Source organism: Schistocerca americana, chromosome 6 (assembly GCF_021461395.2).
Source record: "Schistocerca americana isolate TAMUIC-IGC-003095 chromosome 6, iqSchAmer2.1, whole genome shotgun sequence".
NCBI lineage: Eukaryota > Metazoa > Arthropoda > Insecta > Orthoptera > Acrididae > Schistocerca > Schistocerca americana.
This window is the reverse complement of record NC_060124.1, coordinates 339,700,233-339,721,467: the sequence shown is the minus strand read 5'-3', so window position 1 is coordinate 339,721,467 and position 21,235 is coordinate 339,700,233. Positions and strand designations below refer to the sequence as shown.

Genomic DNA, 21,235 nt, shown 5'->3' with positions numbered 1-21,235 from the left:
GTGGTACACCCGAAGTTATTTTTCTGTATGAAAATCTCTACATCTACGTAAAATCTCTGTTAAGAACAAACTGCTGTTCATATGGCTCTGAGCACTATGGGACTTAACATCTGAAGTCATCAGTCCCCTAGAACTTAGAACTACTTAAACCTAACTAACCTAAGGACGTCACACACATCAATGCCCGAGGCAGGAGTCGAGCCTGCGACCGTAGCGGTCGCGCGGTTCCAGACTGAAGCGCCTAGAACCGCTCGGCCACACCGGCCGGCAACAAACTGCTGTGTTCTGTCCGAAAAGACTTCTCCAATAAAATCATAAAGCTGTTCCAATAGTTCAGCAAGACGACTGTGCGGAACTGCATCGAAAGCCTTGCGGCAGTGAAGGAGGATGGAAGGAAGGAAAGAAGATGAGAGTTTACGGTACTGCTGACTTCCAGGGTACTGCTGACTCCCAGGTCATTTAATGACGGAGCACGCGCTCGGATTGTTTCAATGATGGGGAAGGGAATCGGCCGAGCCCTTTCAAAGGAACCATACCGGCATTTGCGTGGAGCGATTTAGGGAAATCAGGGAAACCTAAAATCTGGATGACCGGACGCGGATTTGAACAGTCGTCATTCCGAATGCGAGTCTAGTGTGCTAACTACTGATCCACCTCGCTCGGTGTTGAGAAGAAACGCAGCATTAACATGGGAGCCGATATCTACTGCGTTTTGGGTGTCGTGAACACGGTGGTCACATAATAACGACGATACAGCAACTTCTTCAAGATAGTATTGTCGTACTCACCCAAACCAGATGAAACAGACGCTGTAGCCACCTTTGTGTTGTGGAACAGCAGCTACAGTCAGCCAGTCAGCACTGCATTTCAGTTAAAACTGATACTGCGGCGACACTGGGCGGAAACACGTGGACAGACACACAAAACACGTACTACGGGGCGCGGAATCAGGTCCCTCCGCCGCACATTGACGTTCAGCCGCTTGCAGCTGGCTGGTACTCCGGTCGCGCGACCACTGACGCAAGACGCCGTTCTGTCAGTCGCGTTGAGTCACGGCCGACTGCTCTCCGCCCCCCCCCCCCCACCGCCCCCCCACCCACACCGTGACTGCCTCACACACATACACTCCTTTTCTTCGCGTAGGCCGACTAAGGTGCTTCCGACAACAAGTTCTTTGTTGGCAGTGCCCGCTCTTGCCCTGTCAACCACCTGCTGCCGCTACCGGTTCTAAGCGGTTGGGAGAGGAGAGGTTGGTCCTATCCTTCCGCGGCACTGTCTTCTCCTCCTCCAGAAGCAATTATACTCGAGCGTTTCAAAGCGCCACGGGGAAGGGGAAGGTGAAAGTGGCGTTCTCGAGAAGGCAGCTTCTGGATAACTTTCTTCCTTGACTGTTATAAGCTAAATGCTGGACGGATTCTACGAGTACGTCTCTCCTCCAAACTCTCGCCCGTTTATAACGCAGGAAACCCACAGACAGGAACTAAGGTTAGGAAAATTCCACACATCGACAAATTATGTGGATCCCTATGGGGCGCAGGTCGAAGCCGGGGTTCTAGGGGAGGGGCTCAGTCTTACTAACACAAGCCCCCCCACCCCACCCCCCGCCCCGCGGATATTACTTGCGGTTACCTTCAACGCAACAGAGATGCCTTCATGGTCGGTAAGCTCGATTATTGCAAGGATAGTGTAAATAATTTCAACACTATGCAGCGTGTAGTTTATAGCTGACAGCCGTCTGAATTCGTCAATGTATCGACTGCGGCTGAAAACCGAGCTTCGTGCTGTTATTAAACATTTTCGTTTGAAATGTTGGACTGCCACACAAATCAAACCAGAATGGGATGAACGTCACACGGCCTCTGCTCCATCATTGAAGACCATTTAATTTTGGATTAATGAATTTAAATGCTGTCGGTGAAGCTCCGAAGAGGAAGCGCGCTTCGGCTGAGGTCACCACAAAGGAAACCACTGAAAAAATCTATTATATGGTAATGCAAGACCGCCGAACAAAAATTGGTGAGACTGCTGAGACTCTAGGTGTATCAACTGAACCAGTGCATAAAATTCTGCACGGAGAATTGGGTATGAAGAAGCTGAGTGTGAGATGGGTACCGCGATTGCTCACGGTCGACCAAACGCCCATCGGCATATTGCCTTTAATCGCAATCCGCAAGACTTTTTGCCCCAATTTGTGACTTCTATGAAACCTGGATCCGTCATTACATACCAGAGTCAAAACTGCAGTCAAAGCAATGGACAAAGGTTGGTGAAAGTGCACCGAAAGAGGCAAACACTGCCGGCCGGAGTGGCCGTGCGGTTCTAGGCGCTACACTCTGGAACCGAGCGACCACTACGGTCGCAGGTTCGAATCCTGCCTCGGGCATGGATGTGTGTATTGTCCTTAGGTTAGTTAGGTTCAATTAGTTCTAAGTTCTTGGCGATTGATGACCTCAGAAGTTAAGTCCATAGTGCTCAGAGCCATTTTTTAAAGGCAAAGACTACTTTGTCAAAGATTACTTGGAAGAAGGGAGAACCGTAAGTGGACCCTACTATGATTCATCGTTGGATCGTTTTAAACTTGAGTTGGCTGAAAAAAAAATACCAAGGTTGGCACGCACAAAAGGGGTCTTTCACCGGGATAATGCACCATCCCACACATCAGCGATGACACTGCTGGGAAAGGCCATAACTTGGGCTTCGAATTGGTTCCTCATCCAATCTGTTCCCTAACTTGAGACTTTGCCTTGGTGGGAAGAAATTCTTATCAAATGGGGAAGTGATACTTGCAGTCAACGAGTATTTTGGAGAGATTAACACAACCTTTTTTTTTTTTTTTCTATGCGATCAAAAAGATGGAGGATCGCACGACCAAGTGTATATACATCAAAGGAGCCTATGTTAAGAAGTAAGGCAAGTTGTTTACGGAAAATACATTTTTCTTGCTTTTTTTACCAGATTTATCAAACCGTCCTCGTAATAATAATAAAACAGTACATGCAATGTATTAATGTAACAATTCGTTTACTTCAGGACGTAGCACATCGATTTTGGCATAACATTCATTTTGAGAAATATAGGAAGTGAAAAGCGTTTAAGAAATGAAACGTGCTTATGAAATTTTTGACCGGAAGACCCCTTTCGGGACGTCCAGCCGCCGAGCGCACATCTTTTTATCTGACGCCATTTGGCGACTTGCGCGTTGCTGATGATTAAATGACGGCGAGTACTACACACGTATCCAGTTCAAATGGTTCAAATGGCTCTGAGCACTATGGGACTCAACTGCTGTGGTCATCAGTCCCCTAGAACTTAGAACTACTTAAACCTAACTAACCTAAGGACATCACACACACCCATGCCCGAGGCAGGATTCGAACCTGCGATCGCAGCAGCAGCGCGGCTCCGCACTGGAGCGCCTAGAACCGCACGGCCACCGCGGCCGGCACGTATCCAGTCCCGAGCGGAGAAAATCACCGACACGGTCGGGAATTATGTGTCACGCAATTAATTTAAGAACTATAGTAGTAACAAAAGCCCACAACTTTCCCAACGTCATAATTCAGCAATATAGAGTGATTTTGCTAAATGGAGATAAAATGGAGGAAACGATCCCTCAGAAGATAAGCAGCAAAAAAGGTCGTATGGACATATGGCCTGAAATGCTTTACCACGGGAGATACAGCCACTTGAATGTGGAGATAAAAGGTCTTTGATCCCGGGCATCAGCACTAGGCAGGTGGCCCCCGGGAGCACGGGGTAAGCCGGACGACCGTGTGGAACATTCTCCACAACTGCCGCTATCCTTATCACTTACAATGCGCGCAGGCCTTATTACCTACGGGCTTGCCTTCGTGGCGACGATTCGTCGCACAAGCCACGACCGTGCTGGGACTTCTGTCGTCCATTCTATTCACAGATGAGGCTGCCTTCACGGCGAGTGGTATAGCAACCTTCACAACACTCACTTGTGCGATACGAAAAGTCTTCAAGATATGGTGGCAGCGAACCGTCAGCACCGGTCATGCCTCAATGTGTGGGTGGGAATTAATAGCGATCACCTCATGAGACCAGTGATCCATCTACGACGCCTCAAAGATGACGCATATCTGCACTTCCCGCATGTAAACTGCTACTGCTTTTCGGAGACGTGCCTTCGGTGGCACGAAGGATAACGCAGATACTACACGATGGTGTTCCAGCTCACTGCCCTCTTGGGTGTAGAGCGAAAGCAATAGTACAGACAGAACACTCCATTTGCCTGTCTGTCATCATCTGTGGATCAGTCACTGAAACCTACACTTTCAAAGATCGTTGCGACGGGATCTTCTCATGAAATTTCAATCACCAGTTTTCTCTTCCGAATGCGAAAACATTCTGTTGGCATCCACCTACATGGGGAGAAATGATCATCACGATAAAATAAGAGAAATCAGGGCTCGCACAGAAAAATTTAAGTGCTCATTTTTCCCGCTCGCCGTTCGAGAAAGGAACGGTAAGTAGACAGCTTGAAGGTGATTCATTGAACCCTCTGCTAGACACTTAATTGTGAATAGCAGAGTAATCACGTAGACGTAGATATAGGCCCCCTGTTTTACACCCTTATGGGCTGAATTTTAAAAAACAGTGACGTGTACGTTTTATTTCTAATAGAGAAGCCAAATACAAATTTTCGTAGATTTAGCTTCAAAAATGCTTGCACATGAAATATTTCCATGCAATCTTTCATCCCCGTTCTACCCCCATACGGGTTTAATTTCCAAAAACTGTGAAACGCGTTTTTTTTATATCTAACTGAGAAGCCAAATTTAAATTTCCATAGATTTAGCTTTAAAATTCTTCTACAATAAAATATTTTGTACAAAATCTCATCCGCTATTGCATTTCCCAAAAAAAGGAACACTTTTTTTTATTTGTAACCGAGAAGTCAAATATCAATGTTCGTAGATGGAGCTTTAAAAACACTTTAGTAGTTCTTTACTAATGATAAATTTTCAAAAAAAGCTTTCATCCTCTGTTTCACCCCCATAGGGTTAAACTTCCAAAAATGTTGAAACACGTATTTCTTTATTTGTGAGCGAGAAACTAAATCCAATTTTCATAGGTCTGGCTTCAAAACTGCCTTAATAGCGACATTTTTCATGAAAATCCTTCGGCCCCTATTTCACCCACTTAAGGTTGGAATTTCGAAAAATCCCTTCTTAAACGTCGTCTACAGTACAAGATCCACACCTTCTCCAAATTTCAAGAGTCTATCCTCTGCTGTTTGGCTGTGCGATGATGAGTCAGTCAGTCCGGACATTGCCTTTCATAGGTAGAGGTGACACCTCTGTATACAAATTACACATTTACTACTTACTTTAAAACAAATAAAATGGTACTTGTAATAATATGAAAAGAGAGTCTCTCATCCATGTTGCCCTTTTGCCTATGATAGTTAAGTTTCTCATACGTTGAAATTTTTCACAAATAAGTTTAAGGGCAAAATCTGTATGCAGTGTAGGAAGCCGGTTAAAAAATCTTTCTAACGATACCTCATTCGCCACTCTACGATCAGTATCTGTCGAGAAAAAGAGATGTTGATTTGAGAAATTATATATAACATATTTGGATCCTAACAACCCTACTGTCGCGTGACACAACCCAAACAGCAGCTACGACTACTTAGCGTTAAACTCGCGCAACAACCATCTCTGAGTTGCAATTCTTAAATGCTTTCTCCTGTTTAATACTCTCATGGAGCGTCGCACCGGTAACTACTATCCATTCCATAACAATTGACGCTTGAATTTGAGCTCATTTTCTGGTTGCATCGCATGACGGACATCGATGTATTGTACCTTGCCAGAATATAGGAAATGAATAACTTTTATTTGGTGTATGAATATCGTATTTTAGTTGAAAAGGGGACGACATAAGCGATGACATTTAAGGGAAAGCGTGCTTTTCTTTTCGAGCATTTTTTGTTTATTGTCGAATTTGAAGAGTCATAGAAACCAAACCATAAACAGGAGAAAAATTTCCCTTGCACAGTTTTTCTATTTGCAAGAGGTTTCTCGTTATTTCCTGATTAGTCGTTTCATCGCTATACTGCCAAATGCAAGACGCTGCGACTGAGCTTACAATTGAAGCTAGTGGCAGAAAGCAAGCGTGTAAGGCTTGCACTTCTGTTGGTCCCGTTGTATGTCATCGTTAATGAACACTCTCCGTGTTTTTCAGTTAAGAGATTGTAAAGTAAATCCCTTAGGGGCCGCAGCGTATGTGAGGCTGTGGTGGAGCGTGTTCGTCAATACTAGGGCGGCGCCATCGTTCTAATGCGCGATAAGTGCCTATTCATGGGCGAAGAGTAGCAACGTCTGGGAGGGGACAACAAAATGAGAAACTGCTAGTGAGCGCTAGATATACAATCAGTTCTCAATAAATGAACACTGAACAATACTGCATATTTTAAAAGTAAATGAAAATTCGATCAGCTCGAAAACATTTTGCAGGAAAAAATGACGACTTGAAATAAAACACACCTTATCGCTTTCGCCGCTGTCTGCAGTCTCCTTGCTGCTATTGCAGTCGTCTACTTGGATCAGCGATGGTTCCAGTGCAGTGGGCTCTTTGTGCATACCCGTTTTCAAATTTGTGCACATGGCCCCCTGAATTCTTCCAGATACTTTGGTAAATACTTTCGAGAGTGGAGCTACAAAACTGTAAATTATCTTTTATCTTAAAACTCTTGTTCTTCTTTGCTACCATGTTTTTGATAAAGGTCTAAATAAGTTCAGTTGTGTTGAATTTGCAGTACGTCACTGGCAACCACAGAAGTTTAATTTCCTTGTCCACCAACCGCAATATAGTTTCCAAAAGGTATTCCTGTGAGTTCAAGTGCAGTCGCCTATGTTACAGTACGACTGTTTTAGTAGCTCTACGTTATTGCTTCCCATCCATTCAATAACAGAATCGTTCCTCCATTTCACAGATGGATTTCGTGATACTGGATTTATCATGGTGCGGTATGGAGCTCGATCTGTAACAATCGCAGATACGTTTGATAATTCTTCGAGAACGCTCCTAAATCAATCTCCGTAGTGTCTGGCATTCACCTCAGAATCATGATCTGCACCTTCTTTTTGCCCAATGAAAAATTAGCCGGCATTTTGCACGAGCCCATCTTCATTCCCAATCGATTTTTCAAGACCCGGACGGGGTTTAAATTCTTCCTTCTTCATCAACATTTATACTCCGCAAGCCACGCAACGGTGTGTGGCGGAGAGCACTTTACGTGCCACTGCCATTACCCCCTTTCCTGTTACAGTCGCGTATGGTTCGCGGGAAGAACGATTGCCGGAAAGCCTCCGTGTGCGCTCTAATTTTACATTAGTGATCTCCTAGGGAGGTATAAGAAGGGGGAAGCAATATATTCGATACCTCATCCAGAAACGCACCCTCTCGTAACCTGGACAGCAAGCTTCACCGCGATGCAGAGCGCCTCTCTTGCAGAGTCTGCCACTTGAGTTTGCTAAACATCTCCGTAATGCTATCACGCTTACCAAATAACCCTGTGACGAAACGCGCCACTCTTCTTTGGATCTTCTCTCCTCTGTCAACAAGACCTGGTACGGATCCCACACTGATGAGCAATACTCAAGTACAGGTCGAACGAGTGTTTTGTAAGCCACCTCCTTTGTTGATGGACTACATTTTCTAAGGACTCTCCCAATGAATCTCAACCTGGTAACCGCCTTACCAACAATTTTATATGATCATTCCACTTCAAATCGTTTCGTACTCAAACTCCCAGATATTTTACAGAAGTAACTACCACTAGTGTTTGTTCCGCTACCATATAATCATACAATAAAGGATCCTTCTTTCTATGTATACGCAATACATTACATTTGTCAAGGGTCAGTTGCCACTCCCTGAACCAAGTGCCTATCCGCTGCAGATCTTCCTGCATTTCGCTGCAATTTTCTAATGCTGCAATTTCTCTGTATACTACAGCATCATCCGCGAAAAGTCGCATGGAACTTCCGAAAATATCTACTAGATCATTTATAATATTGTGAAAAGCAATGGTCCCATAATACTCCCCTGTGGCACGCCGGAGGTTACTTTAACGTCTGTAGACGTCTCTCCATTGAGAACAACATGCTGTGTTCTATTTGCTAAAAACTCTTCAATCCAGCCACACAGCTGGTCTGATATTCCGTAGGCTCTTACTTTGTTTATCAGGCGACAATGCGGAACTGTATCGAACGCATTCCGGAAGTCAAGGAAAATGGCGCCTACCTGGAAGTCTGCATCTAATATTTTCTGGGTCTCATGAACAAATAAAGCGATTTGGGTCTCACACGATCGGTGTTTCCGGAATCCATGTTGATTCCTACAGAGTAGATTCTGGGTTTCCAGAAATGACATGATACGCGAGCAAAAAACATGTTCTAAAATTCTACAACAGATCGATGTCAGAGATATAGGCTTATAGTTTTGCGCATCTGCTCGACGACCCTTCTTGAAAACTGGAACTACCTATGTTTCCAATCATTTGGACCTTCCGTTCCCGTTAGAGACTTGCGGTACACGGCTGTTGGAAGGGGGCAAGTTCTTTCGGGTACTCTGTGTAGAATCGAATTGGTATCCCGTCAGGTCCAGTGGACTTTCCTCTGTTGAGTGATTTCAGTTGCTTTTCTATTCTTTGGACACTTATTTCGATGTCAGCCATTTTTTCGTTCGTGCGAGGATTTAGAGAAGGAACTGCAGTGCGGTCTTCCTCAGTGAAACAGCTTTGGAAAAAAGCTTTACGCGTGTAATCCTCTGTTTTAATGCCATTATCATCCCAGAGTGTCTGGATACGCTGTTTCGATCCACTTACTGATTGAACGTAAGACCAGAACTTCCTAGGATTTTCTGTGAAGTCGGTACATAGAATTTTACTTTCGAATTCACTGAACGCTTCACGTATAGCCCTCCTTACGCTAACTTTGACATTCTTTCCGGTCATTCCACTCTAACACTTGCTCTGCGACAATCTTATACATTTTCTGATGCGTAAAACATTTTTCCTGCAATCCAAACTTTACGGAATTATTTGCGCCACACTAACTCTCATCAGTTTAATAAACAGTCCAGCCAATGTTTGCTAAGTGTCTTAATTCCTGCGAGTTCTTGTTTATTTTCCTGCTACTCGGTTGTTTTCCATCAGCACGGGTTTTTTGTTGAACTTTTTTTTTACTTGAAGCTCAATTCCCGAATAGCATGCCAAAGGGTTGTTTCACTTACGTCAGGGAAGTCTTCCACTTCATCTTTTTCAATGAAGCTGCTACTGTTGGACACTACTTTTCGTGGATTTTCCTTCTTATGACACCCTGCGTAACTCGTCCAATGCGAATTTCCGACGTCTGCTAGTACTCTTATGTTTTGGCGACACAAGACACCATCAGAAGTCGCCTTTACCGGCTGTGATACGCAACTGGTCACACCCTGCTCTTTTTCGGCCTCAAAGCAAGCACGCGCAATGATCACCATGGACTTTTCACAAGTCCGTAAATGGTGCATGGTTTCACACATGAACAAGGCACCTAATTATATCACAAAGACTCTCTCAGACGTGTACAAAACAATGCACGAATGACAGCACAATTCTTTCTTATCTGTCGGGAAGCCCCCATGTAAACACTACAACATTCAACATTCAAATGTAAATACTGTTCGGAGGTCCGGCAACATAGTATAAGTCAGCAACGGGGCGTAAGGACGGAAAAGCAAATAAATTACAAAAAAAAAAAAAAAAAAAAAAAAAAAAAATGTTCAAATGTGTGTGAAATCTTAGGGGACTTAACTGCTAAGGTCATCAGTCCCTAAGCTTACACACTACTTAACCTAAATTATCCTAAGGACGAAACACACACACACCCATGCCCGAGGAAGGACTCGAACCTCCGCCGGGACCAGCCGCACAGTCCATGACTGCAGCGCCGCAGACCGCTCGACTAATCCCGGGCGGCAAATAAATTACACGCTTGATATTAGCGCTTCACGTGGAAAGTATCTGAAAACATAACATCAGTGAAAGTGAATATTTACACTTCTCATGTTGTTCATACGTATCAGCATTAGGCGAATTACGGCATCTACATTTGTCATTATTACAACAAAATGACTACTCGGCAACCAACAAAATCCGCTAAGTAAAGAATGGTTGTAAGTTTGGACTGTGCAAAGGAAATTTTTCTCCTAATTATGGTCAGGTTTTTATGACTACTCAAAGTTGGTACTCGCAAAAAAAGTGCTCGAAAACGCACGCTTTCTCTGAAATATTATCGCGTATGTCGCCCCTTTCCAACTAAAATATTATATTTATACACTAAATAAAAGGAGACAGTTGCACGATTCCACACACGATCGATGATCTTCTTTTTAGTAGTGATGCTCTCACCAAAGACAGAGCACGTAATACGCTGTGATTAATAGTTCTAAAGTAATTATTGCGCAATCAGGAGAGGCCTTTCAGTATTCCCTTCAGCTCCAAATGTTCAATTGTGTGTGAATTCCTAAGGGACCAAACTGCTGAGGTCATCAGTCCCTAGACTTACACACTACTTAAACTAACATATGCTAAGAACAACACACACACCCTTGCCCGCGGGATGACTCGAACCTCCGGCGGGAGGGGACGCGCAATCCGTGACAAAGCGCCTCAAACCGCTCGGCCACTCCGCGCGACCCCTTCAAGCTTCAGTATACAGACCGTAAGTCTATTTTCTAGGAATTGAAATTGGTCACTAAAACCGGACAAAGCCAATCTGCTTTGGTCAGATGCACTTTCTACACTACTATCTTGTGCTCATTTCTCACCGATAGCGCTAAACGAATGTTGTTTTACGGATGATGCGAGAGCCGTAATCTTATCGTGTCGACGGCGCTGCTTCCTTATTTTGATGGACAGAATTCTCAACAGTCCACCGGGCGGCGGTTTCCTTGTTTCCTCATGTTGACACACGGTATCTTCTCGGGACAATGTTCTAACTGCACCTGTAAACTGAGTAACTGATGTTATCTCTAATGGGACGCCATGTAGTTACAGCATTGATTCATCTGTCCTCCTAGCTGTCTGAGCTTTATGATTACATGGTTTCGTCCCGATATATCCTGACAAAATTCTCTCGGACTTAATAGCGTCAAGTAGTTTAAAATCAACGATCTTTCGACCGAGTAATTCACAGTCATCGTCAAGTGGTGACTGTACGACTTGACGACGGGCGAGGAGTACTCGGTCGGTAGTCTATGGCTTTTGAATTACTTGACGCGGCTGGAAGCCAGACAGGAGTTTACCCGTTTGAACCTTATCTGCAAGCAGTGGTGCAATAATATTTCTTACCTTTATTGTACGTACTCTTTGGCTACTTCTATTAGTTCATGTTTCCTCGTGTATTGACTAGAGATGGGGGATCCGCTCTTGAACTAATTCATAGAGTTGAATCTTTCAAAGGAGTGAACAATCAGTGATTCAGAAAAAAAGAACGGTAGCTCCAAACGTTTCCCACGGCAGAGAGAGAGAGAGAGAGAGAGAGAGAGAGAGAGAGAGAGAGAGAGAGCATATCAGCAGCGCCACTGCTGGTCAGAGCACAGTGCACGCGACACAACACAGCCAGCGCCGGCCTCTGCCCTGCTTCTACCTTGGCTGCCTGCATTGTGCAGTGCCCCATTGGATTTTGTGTTTCACATATGCCGTGCCGTCTCTGTGTGTCGTCTGCCGCGTGCAGCCAGTGTCTGGCGCAGCTTAACTTCGCATCGCACTCTGTCGGCGATCGTTTCAGTCGCACGTCCTGCCCTCTGGGCAGTTGATGCGAGCAACGGGACAGAGAGCCACCTAACGGATAACATAGGAACTACTTGCAACAACCTGCTCGCAAGAGAACGGACGATTTGTCTCGGAGCGGGTGAGTTCACCGCTCCCCCCACCCCCGGAATTCGCCCGCTCAACGCTCACCCCACCGTTCTCGACTCTAGCCAGAACTTTGAGCAAAGCGACTCAGGTGTCACTCTGGTCTCTGCGGTGTCAGCTCACGCAGTAATACAGCTCGCTGCTCGACCTGCTCGACTCAGCGCCTCTGCATCGGAGTTCGTCCCTACTGGATATTGTTCTTCGTAGTAATACCGCTACGTATATTACATTATTATGTTATGTATACATCAATTGTTTTTATTTTATTTTTATTTGTTTAAACTGATTAGATTAGGTTCCTGATGACTCCTCTTACTATAGGATTTTTATTATGGAAACTCGAATTTATGCTTTAATTACGAGCGAACCGATAAACGTATCGCAAAATGTGATACACCAATATTTTCCTTGTTTTATTCTGCGTAAGGCTATATGCAGCACTTTCGTTTTACAGTCAAATTTATATTTTTTTTCTTATTCTGGTACGGATTTTGCGATTTTAGGCGTCTTCGGAAGGAAACGTTCACATTAAAAATATATGACTTGCGATGTATTTGTATGAGGTTAATGAAATTTTAATACATTATAGCCAAATATATTGTTAATGTAAATCTCAAGTTACAACATTTTCCGATCACCCAAAAAACCACGATAGTGCAAAATAAATCAATAATCATAAACTTTGTCATATCGTGGAAATTTCAATAAACAATACAAAATTCTTACTCATTATGTGTGTTACTTCAAAATAGGATCAAATAATATCAAAATACAGGTATAGTACTGGAATAAACCAAGTTTAAAGGGCAATGTGCCTTCCATTTATTTTCTATTGTAAATGAGTGGTGAGTCATGAAAAAGAGCTAATTCATTTCAGGGAGTGAACAGTTCTGATCCAATCTCTGAAAAGAACAGTTTTGCCCATCTCTAGTATTGACGGTAGCAAGTAAAGCAGCATTCAGAAATTATTTGCCATCGATTACAGTAGGATGTGAAAAATACAACATTTTGGTAATTTAGTCTCCCACAGATTCTTTGTGGATTGCGCAACAAAATTTCTCCCTGCTTCCTTACGCAATAGAAAGTGCTTGAAGTTCACAGAAGCGACGAGGCGTCTCGTATAACTAGCAAAGTCTTTCCAGTTGCGGGACAACGGAAACAGGCCACACTTACGGTCACTTACACGTCTAATTCATTACAGACGGACTATAGACTCTAAATAAGAGTGTAAGTAGCCATCCTGGTATCGCCCTCATGTTATTTCGGGAAGCTATAGAAAACTGTACCTGGATTACTGAATGAGGGTGTAATTTTCTTGAAAAAGCCCTTTTTGCTGAGCCATCTGACTTATTCGACTGCACTACAGATACACAGAACTAAAGACTTATATTCCTTGCCGGCCGAGGTGGCCGAGCGGTTCTAGGCGCTACAGTCTGGAACCGTGCGACCGCTACAGTCGCAAGTTCGAATCCTTCCTCGGGAATGGATGTTTGTGATGTCCTTAGGTTAGTTAGGTTTAAGTAGTTCTAAGTTCTAAGGGACTGATGACCTCAGAAGTTAAGTCCCATAGTGCTCAGAGACATATATTCCTTACGTCGATATGTTGCAGACTAATGGAACACATCTTGTCAAGTATGCTGACCTTTTCGGTGGCTTAAATTCCTTGACCACGTCCAGCAAACAAGGATATGCAATCTTCCTCGACAAATCATTCACGGTCAACAGCAAAAGATAAGTCAAATAAGTATTAAATAGGCCAGACTGTCTAGCAGAAGATGGCTGGCTCCAATTAGGAGAAGATGCCTAGCTCTGGCTCTGAGCAATATGGGACTTAACATCTGTGGTCATCAGTCCCCTAGAACTTAGAACTACTTAAACCTAACGAACCTAAGGACATCACACACATCCATGCCCGAGGCAGGATTCGAACCTGCGACCGTAGCAGTCGCGCGGTTCCGGACTGAGCGCCTAGAACCGCGAGACCACCGCGGCCGGCGCCTAGCTCTACTTCAGGTGGAGTTGATGTGTTCGACAAGATTAGGTGGACACGGAGCGTAAAGTAAAAAAAGACGCAGACTCGGGCAAATCCAATCAAGTTTCTCACTTACTAGACACACATACGTGGATGCGAATTTTCTACGTGGAGTGGCTCTCTATTTCACCAACAACACCTACACCGCAAGCAAGGACAGTTGCTACACGACGACCATAATAATTTCCTAGGCGGCCAAGTGAGGAGCGTATTTGCTTTAGCAACTATCAAGCTTGAGTTGCACAATAGCTAAGACATTTGTTTCTCATTTAGGACGAGAATGTTCGTTCCTATTCCCTTTCTGACGTTCTAGGCTTCAACACAACTTTAGAGTTTAACTTCGCTTTTTTTAAGAGGTGGGGTCATTCTTAATGTGAATACTTATTCGAAAATCTACGAACTTACTACGAACCACGCCAGGACACGACTGGGGGCAAATACCACTAAGAACTCAGTTGTCTCTTGTTACGAAAGTCAGATAAATACTCATACGGTGGCTACTAAAAAGAATTACGGATCAATCCTGTGTTACTTTATTGGTAGTTAAAGATCGAGTGCTCGCAAAACCCCGATTTTCTTTTAAGGAATACAGCACCACAAAAAAAAAAAAAAAAAAAAAAACAAAAAACAAAAAAAAAAAACCCAGATATGTACTACTACAGAATGTTACATCAATACACGGCTAATAGCTCATGTTCAGCAACGAAATTGGCTTTATTTTCACTTAATATGAACTAAAACTAATATTTCACCGAGTTAAAAGAGAAGACAACAGCTTCTCGTTAACTAATGCGGTAAAATATTGTATCTGGTCAATTCGGCAAATGGTCTTCCTCACGCCAATGATCTAACGTTTTCACAAACGGCACTATGGACCTATCGCTACTGCATCAGATGAATCTCCGACGCTCATAAATATTTCTCAGATAGCCTCAAATTACGAGGGCAATCCCAAAAGTAATGTCTCCTATTTTTTATAAGTACATAGACCTGTTTATCGTACAATCGTTTACATCAGTTTACAGCTTGAACATTTAGCTATTTTTCGACATAATCACCATTTCTGTCGACACATTTTTGTAGACGCTGTGGCAGGTTTTGTATGCCCATGTCATACCAGCTCGCCGCGGCTTTGACGAAGAGGAATGCCACCACTGGCGTGATTGTTGCTTGGTCTCAGGTGTAAAGTGGTATGCCCAGGTTTAGTCACCCGTGACAATTGAGTCCAGAAAGTTGTCCTGTTCGGCTGCAAGGCGGTGAAGAAATGCGCAGGAAGCATCAACTCGTTTCCGCATGTGGTCCTCGGTCAGCATGCGTGGCACCCATCTTGCGCACACCTTCCGGTAGTTCAACGTTTCCGTTAAAATTCTGTGAGCGGTGCTTCGGGAAACCTCAGGAACCAACGTGCAGAGACTATCCAGGGTGATCCGCTGATCTTCACGCATGCTTTGCTCAACCATCAACACTGTATCCTCAGAAACTGACGGTCTCCCGCTCCTTTGTTCGTCGTGAATTTCGGTCCGACCAGCTGCAAACTCTCTACACCACTTACGAACATTTCTGACATCCATGCACGACTCACCATACACTTCCGTCAATTGCCGATGGATTTCAATCGGCGCAGTGCCCTTTGCGTTCAAAAACCGAATAACTGCGCGCAATTCGCACTAGGCGGTAACATCCAACGGGAGCTCCATTCTCAACGGCTGCAAAGGCCAAGACAGCGCCTCAGTGCAGTGTGCGCATGTTTACACACAGCGCGTGAAGCACTCTTCATAACAGTGTGACCAACTGCCACACAAACAGAGTTCCGTACTTATTAAAAAAATAGGAGACCTTACTTTTGGGATCATCCTCGTACTACCTGGGATTAAAACATGTAGAGTTACTCTAAAAAGTGCAACTCGGCACGCAGCACTAACAACGCCACATTTAGTAGCCTTGACGCTACTAAGATGTTACTGTGTTGCAATGTGACATCAGTGCGCCTCGATAACACCTTTTACAGACAGTTTTTGAGCTACTGCCTCCCCTCTTCTCCCGAAAATTCAGATATCTTGGTCACAAAAAATAACTAACAAATGACAAAAAAACAAGGTGTCTGGCAGGCATGTAGTTTGAAGATCGTAGTTTGAAACCGCGAAGGAAGTAATTTTTTTAATGTACTACATATAAAAGTATAAAGGGATGAGATATCTACGAAAAGAATCACTGCAGACAACACTACCATTCTGGGGGAAAGCACGGGAGATTTTGCAGAATTGTCAAATAGAATGGACAGTTTTTCCCCTCTCCCAAAAAGTAGAGCGGGCTGTTTGTGTCCGTCCCATTAAAGAGCCAGGGTTCTCTTCGGCCTATTAAGAGGCAAGCTGATAGAAGGGCGGAATGGTTTTCATGTGGGAGTAAATGGAAAGGGATTACCACTTAAGGCAGTTGCCTAACCACCAAGAGAAACCTGGCCAAAACCCTAGTCGGAACGAGAGTACTGGACCTAGAACGATGCTATCCATTGTCCCAGATAAAAATAATAAAAAAATTGTGTGTGTGTGTGTGTGTGTGTGTGTGTGTGTGTGTGTGTAATGGATTCGCATGGTGACAATGATTTTATTGTCATTAATCACCCTCATCAATTTCTTTGGGTATTTCTGGACGATGTACGTAGGTAAGTTACGTAATCGTTACATTGATCTTATGAGTCAACGAAGATAACAACGTACAAAGCACTCATGTATGGTAGTGGAAATATCCAAACAGTGCTACAAGCTGGTACGCAGCGGCAAGCTTTTAGCGTCTTTATCTCCCCGAGTACGATCGCAATTATTAATACTGTCGCCCCACCTCTTTTTCTCTTATCGTCGTCAAAGTTAGTTTTGTCTCACCATAAAATGCCGTTTATACACTGAGGCATGTGACGTCGCGACTGGCTAGCGCCATTTTCATTATCACCAGAAAGTTGAAGCCAGGTGCGTCCACTGTGCGCATATACTGTCACGTACTCTGTATCTACTGCGTTGCGCAGACAGCAATACCAAGGTTAGGCAGCTGTCCATCATAAGTCACAGAAAATAAATGAACTGCTCTGGAGTTTCTATGAATAAATTTCTTGCCTTTCTCAACATTTAAGCACGAAGACTAAGTGGCAGCAACACTGAAAAGACTGAGTTAAGATAACCGTCATATGATTTTTCAGGATTGAAACAAACCCTTGTCAACCCCCCTATAACAGTAAAGTGTGGCATTAATAACACATTCTGTTTCATTTTACTGGTTCACTACAATAGAGCAGAATAAAATGAGTAAGAAGTATTCAATAGTTTGTACTGAAAGGTAAAGGATGATAGGCGAGAGAGTTATATTTCGAGTTCAACGGCAATATTCAGTTGATTTCAGCGAGCACTGTGTTAAAAGAAGTCAAAAGAGAAGATGGCATACTTGGAAAAAGCCATTGTGGCACGAGAAGAATATTTAAATTAGTAACTGCTTCAAGGCACATTCAGGTACAAATAGTGATTCTCGTCATAGGTGGCATTCGCCTGAAGTCAATTATGTATACGATGGGCAACGTTAAATCAAGAGTATGGGACGGCGATTAGATATTTGGTACTTCCGAATATGAGCACAGGGCTTTAACCATTGTGCCACCTATTTCTCTACGATCAGTGTGAGGTCTGATAATGACAAAAACATACAAAAGAAAAGAAAGTCACATTGGATCTAGGAAGATTCTGAAAAATAAAGATATCATAGAAACTGCTGACCTTGCGCCTATTAATGGAAGACAAAGAAAAGATTGAAATGCAAACAAAGATTACACATTCGTGCAGTTTTCAGACCTGGCGAGTAACAGCGAGAACATAAATTGAAAATTTATTTTCGATTACCTGTGAAAAAAACTGAAAATATCGAATTGAGAGAGATGAATAATCTATTACAACGAAGAGGGAGTCGTTACTTCTAGAAACCGGGACAAGCATATTCGTCTTCGGAAAGATAGAATATATAGCGTCGCAGGTTATCGCCATATCTCTTTTACTTCTTACTGTGCCGGCCGGTGTGGCCGTGCGGTTCTAGGCGCTTCAGTTTGGAACCGCGCGACCGCTACGGTCGCAGGTTCGAATCCTGCCTCGGGCATGGATGTGCCTGATGTCCTTAGGTTAGTTAGGTTTAAGTAGTTCTAAGTTCTAGGGGACTGATGACCACAGATGTTAAGTCCCATAGTGCTCAGGGCCATATGAACCATTTTCAACTTCTTATCCTAAAGTGCGCGAAAATTACAAAGTACAAAAAGAAAAGTAGCCGATCTTTGTGGATATGTAGAACGACGTGTAAGGAATAACTGATTCAGATAGCGACCGACATGCCTTCTCTCTCTCTATCTCTGTTGTATAACCAGAAAGATCATCGCCGCACCATGCTCACTGACTGGAGGAGACACCAGACGAAATGGAAACATGAAAAAAATTGCCAGTATCACTTGCCCACTTTAAGGGGAACATTAGCGGCAAGTTAGTTACAATAGGGCAACATGAACTGTCTCCAGAAAATAGATTTTGTCGTAATGATATCTTGGCTCTTAAACGGCGCGCAACAACCGCAATGACGCTTACGTCGAAATGGTGTACGTATTCCTGACACCTACCTGAGAGCCAGGTGCGGGGATTGTCGTAAGTGCGGCATTTGTAAAATTTGGTTCGGGTCAGGTGGCTCTTTAAAATATTAAATTCTATTGCATCACAGCAAAGGGCGAAATTCTTTTCATAAAAAAAATTAATATCTTCCAGGAACGTATGTATCTATGTTTATCACTTACATATTTCGCTGAAAACCAGCACTCATGGTAATCTTATCAGTTGTCTCTCGGTGGCTTTAGACACGCCTTAGCATTGTTTCACAGTGTGACGATGATCCACCAAACAGGCTTCTTCCCAGATTATCTGTATTGGTAGGGCAGATTTCACGACACACAATCCGGAAATTAATACGACACACAATCCGGAAATTCAAGGATGTTGATGGACTTTTACTCAGATCCATTGCTAGTTGGAAGATTTCCGCAATAATTCTTATTCAGAATACGCGATACCCGAATGCGGCAGACTTTAGGAAGTGAGGTTAACATGGACAAGGCAATAGGCGAAGCAATGGTTCGTTTGTGGGTGCGAATGTTCAGTGCAGAGTGCGGAGTGTTCACTACCAAACGCGTCACAGATGTGGATTCGCGCGAAGCGTGAATGTAGAGAACAGCGACGCGACACTACATGTTGACAAAAGTTGCCTCTTGTATAGCGATGACGAACTGGAACGTAGTGGAAGGTACGTATTTGCTTCTATAGCAAACTCCAATGCTGCTCCACTTAAAAACTTCCCATTTACCTCGGAAGATGTCTCCCGCAGTCGGAGACGAAACGTCAGGAGAAAGTTTTATACATCGGCCACGGGCTATCAGCCCGGACGTTTTAAGTGAAGACAATATCGGCCGTGAAAGCCTACATTGTATGATCCAATGCTACTGTTGTTACTGACCATCGTATCTCCGGAGGTGGTGACACTCAGGCGTTTATCATCATTCGTTATTATGTATCGTACAGACGAGAGGGCACTCGGAAATTTTGTACAGAACGAATACTGACTTGTGTTTGCACACCCCAATGACCTTCGATGACAATACCTTCATCACCTCGATCACACGGGTCTAAGTACCACTTGCCGTGGAAATGATATCCTATTTGCTACTATGTACCAAACAGAATAAACATGAAATTGCTGTAACTACTGCAACAGGTCGATTAACGATAGTTCGTAAATGTGAGAGAGATACTCCAAGAGACAGATCAGCTTCGAATTCCACGACCATAAATTCTTTGTATCTCTTTCTCAACTGATCTGACGCTTCCTTCATTGCCTAATTTTTCCACTAAACCTTTCGGTCGTCTTCAAGTAATTAAATGGGAAAAACAAACAGCCGGTCTCGAGGCCCTTCAGACCCTACTGATGTCGACATCCCCCATCTCTGGCTACAGTACGGAAGTTGTTTATACGAGCTTTATTTTGGAAAATGCTACAACGTTAACACTTGGATAAAGGAGCTGCCTAGGTAGCACATTGTGAAACACTTTTGCCTTGGGCTATTTTCTCTAACGCACAAGACAAACGAATTTTGCGTCGGAAAAATCCAGCTATGTTTAGACACCGGCAACTTGCGACTACGAATCGACAGACGAGCAAACTGACCGCCCCTGTTGACTGAATCCCAATTATCACAAGTAAAAATCCGCTAAAACATTTTATGATACTCACAGTGGAAAGTGTCCTTTAATGTCAAGTAGATCTGTTTTGTAAATATAAAGTGGTGTAAAGATCAGCAAGATTTGCAAGTTGCATACTTCCTGCAAAATGTTGCGAGCCTCGGTCATCCTTTCTCAATCCAGTGACTGTCCAGCCACATTTATCTGTTATAGTGTTTTAGACATTCCCACTGGATTTCTTCTTTGTTTTCAAAAGTTTCATAACTGACAGTAAACTCAATTTTAGTACTTCCGGATGCGCGGAGGGACCCGTTTATAGGGAATTGTTATATTTTAATTCACAAAAATTACAAACAGCAACCAGACACTGTTTACAAGGCTATTTATGAAGAAGAGCCCTGTATATAAACAATATTTTCCCTTTCTGTCGTCACACCAAGCCAGTTATGACAGTGCACTTGTGATATGAAGTTTCCACTCTTTTAATGTCAAAGGCATCGACATACCATACAAGGCACGCTGAGTACCGCAACTTATTGTTGTCCAGGAAATTTGAATGAGTTTTCTTGTGAGAATATACAGGATAAGCATGAAGTCTTTCTCCGATTACGAAATATTTATTTCTAAGGAACTACGTTAGATACATCTATACGGTTTGTTGCAAAAACTCATGAAAGTTTTATACTCGTAAATACACTTCTACTGTGACCTATAGCATTTAATTTCTTTTCTCTTTCTCTTGTAACAGGCGGCGTCATTTAGGAGTGCTTCTGCCAAAACGGTGTGTATGCAGCAGAAAGTGCAATGTGCTTTGTGGTTTCATGAAACACCGTCGCCTATTACAGTACAGCGACAATTCAGAAGTTACATAAGGTCGAAATCCACCAATGTCAAAACCTTCAAAGGATGATATGAAAAGTCGAAAGCGACCGGCATTGTTTGTGAGCAGGGAAGAGGGGGTAGACCTGGAGTGAATGACATTGTTGAAACCATGACTACAGATAAACTTCAATGCAGTCCGCG

The 21,235-nt window shown here is 43.4% G+C and overlaps 1 protein-coding gene across 7 annotated transcripts in view; it reads right to left on the bottom strand.

Annotated features, from left to right (window-relative positions):
• Nucleotides 1-21,235, bottom strand: part of LOC124619379 (proton-coupled amino acid transporter-like protein pathetic) — a 234,082-nt gene that overhangs the window by 46,514 nt on the left and 166,333 nt on the right. The window contains exon 1 of one of the 7 annotated variants that reach the window (XM_047145716.1): nucleotides 789-1,003. The exons of the other annotated variants lie outside the window; for them this stretch is intronic. The gene's annotated coding sequence lies outside the window, so the exon portion shown is untranslated. Of the gene's footprint in view, nucleotides 1-788; nucleotides 1,004-21,235 lie in introns of those variants that run through there. 7 annotated transcript variants of the gene reach the window in all.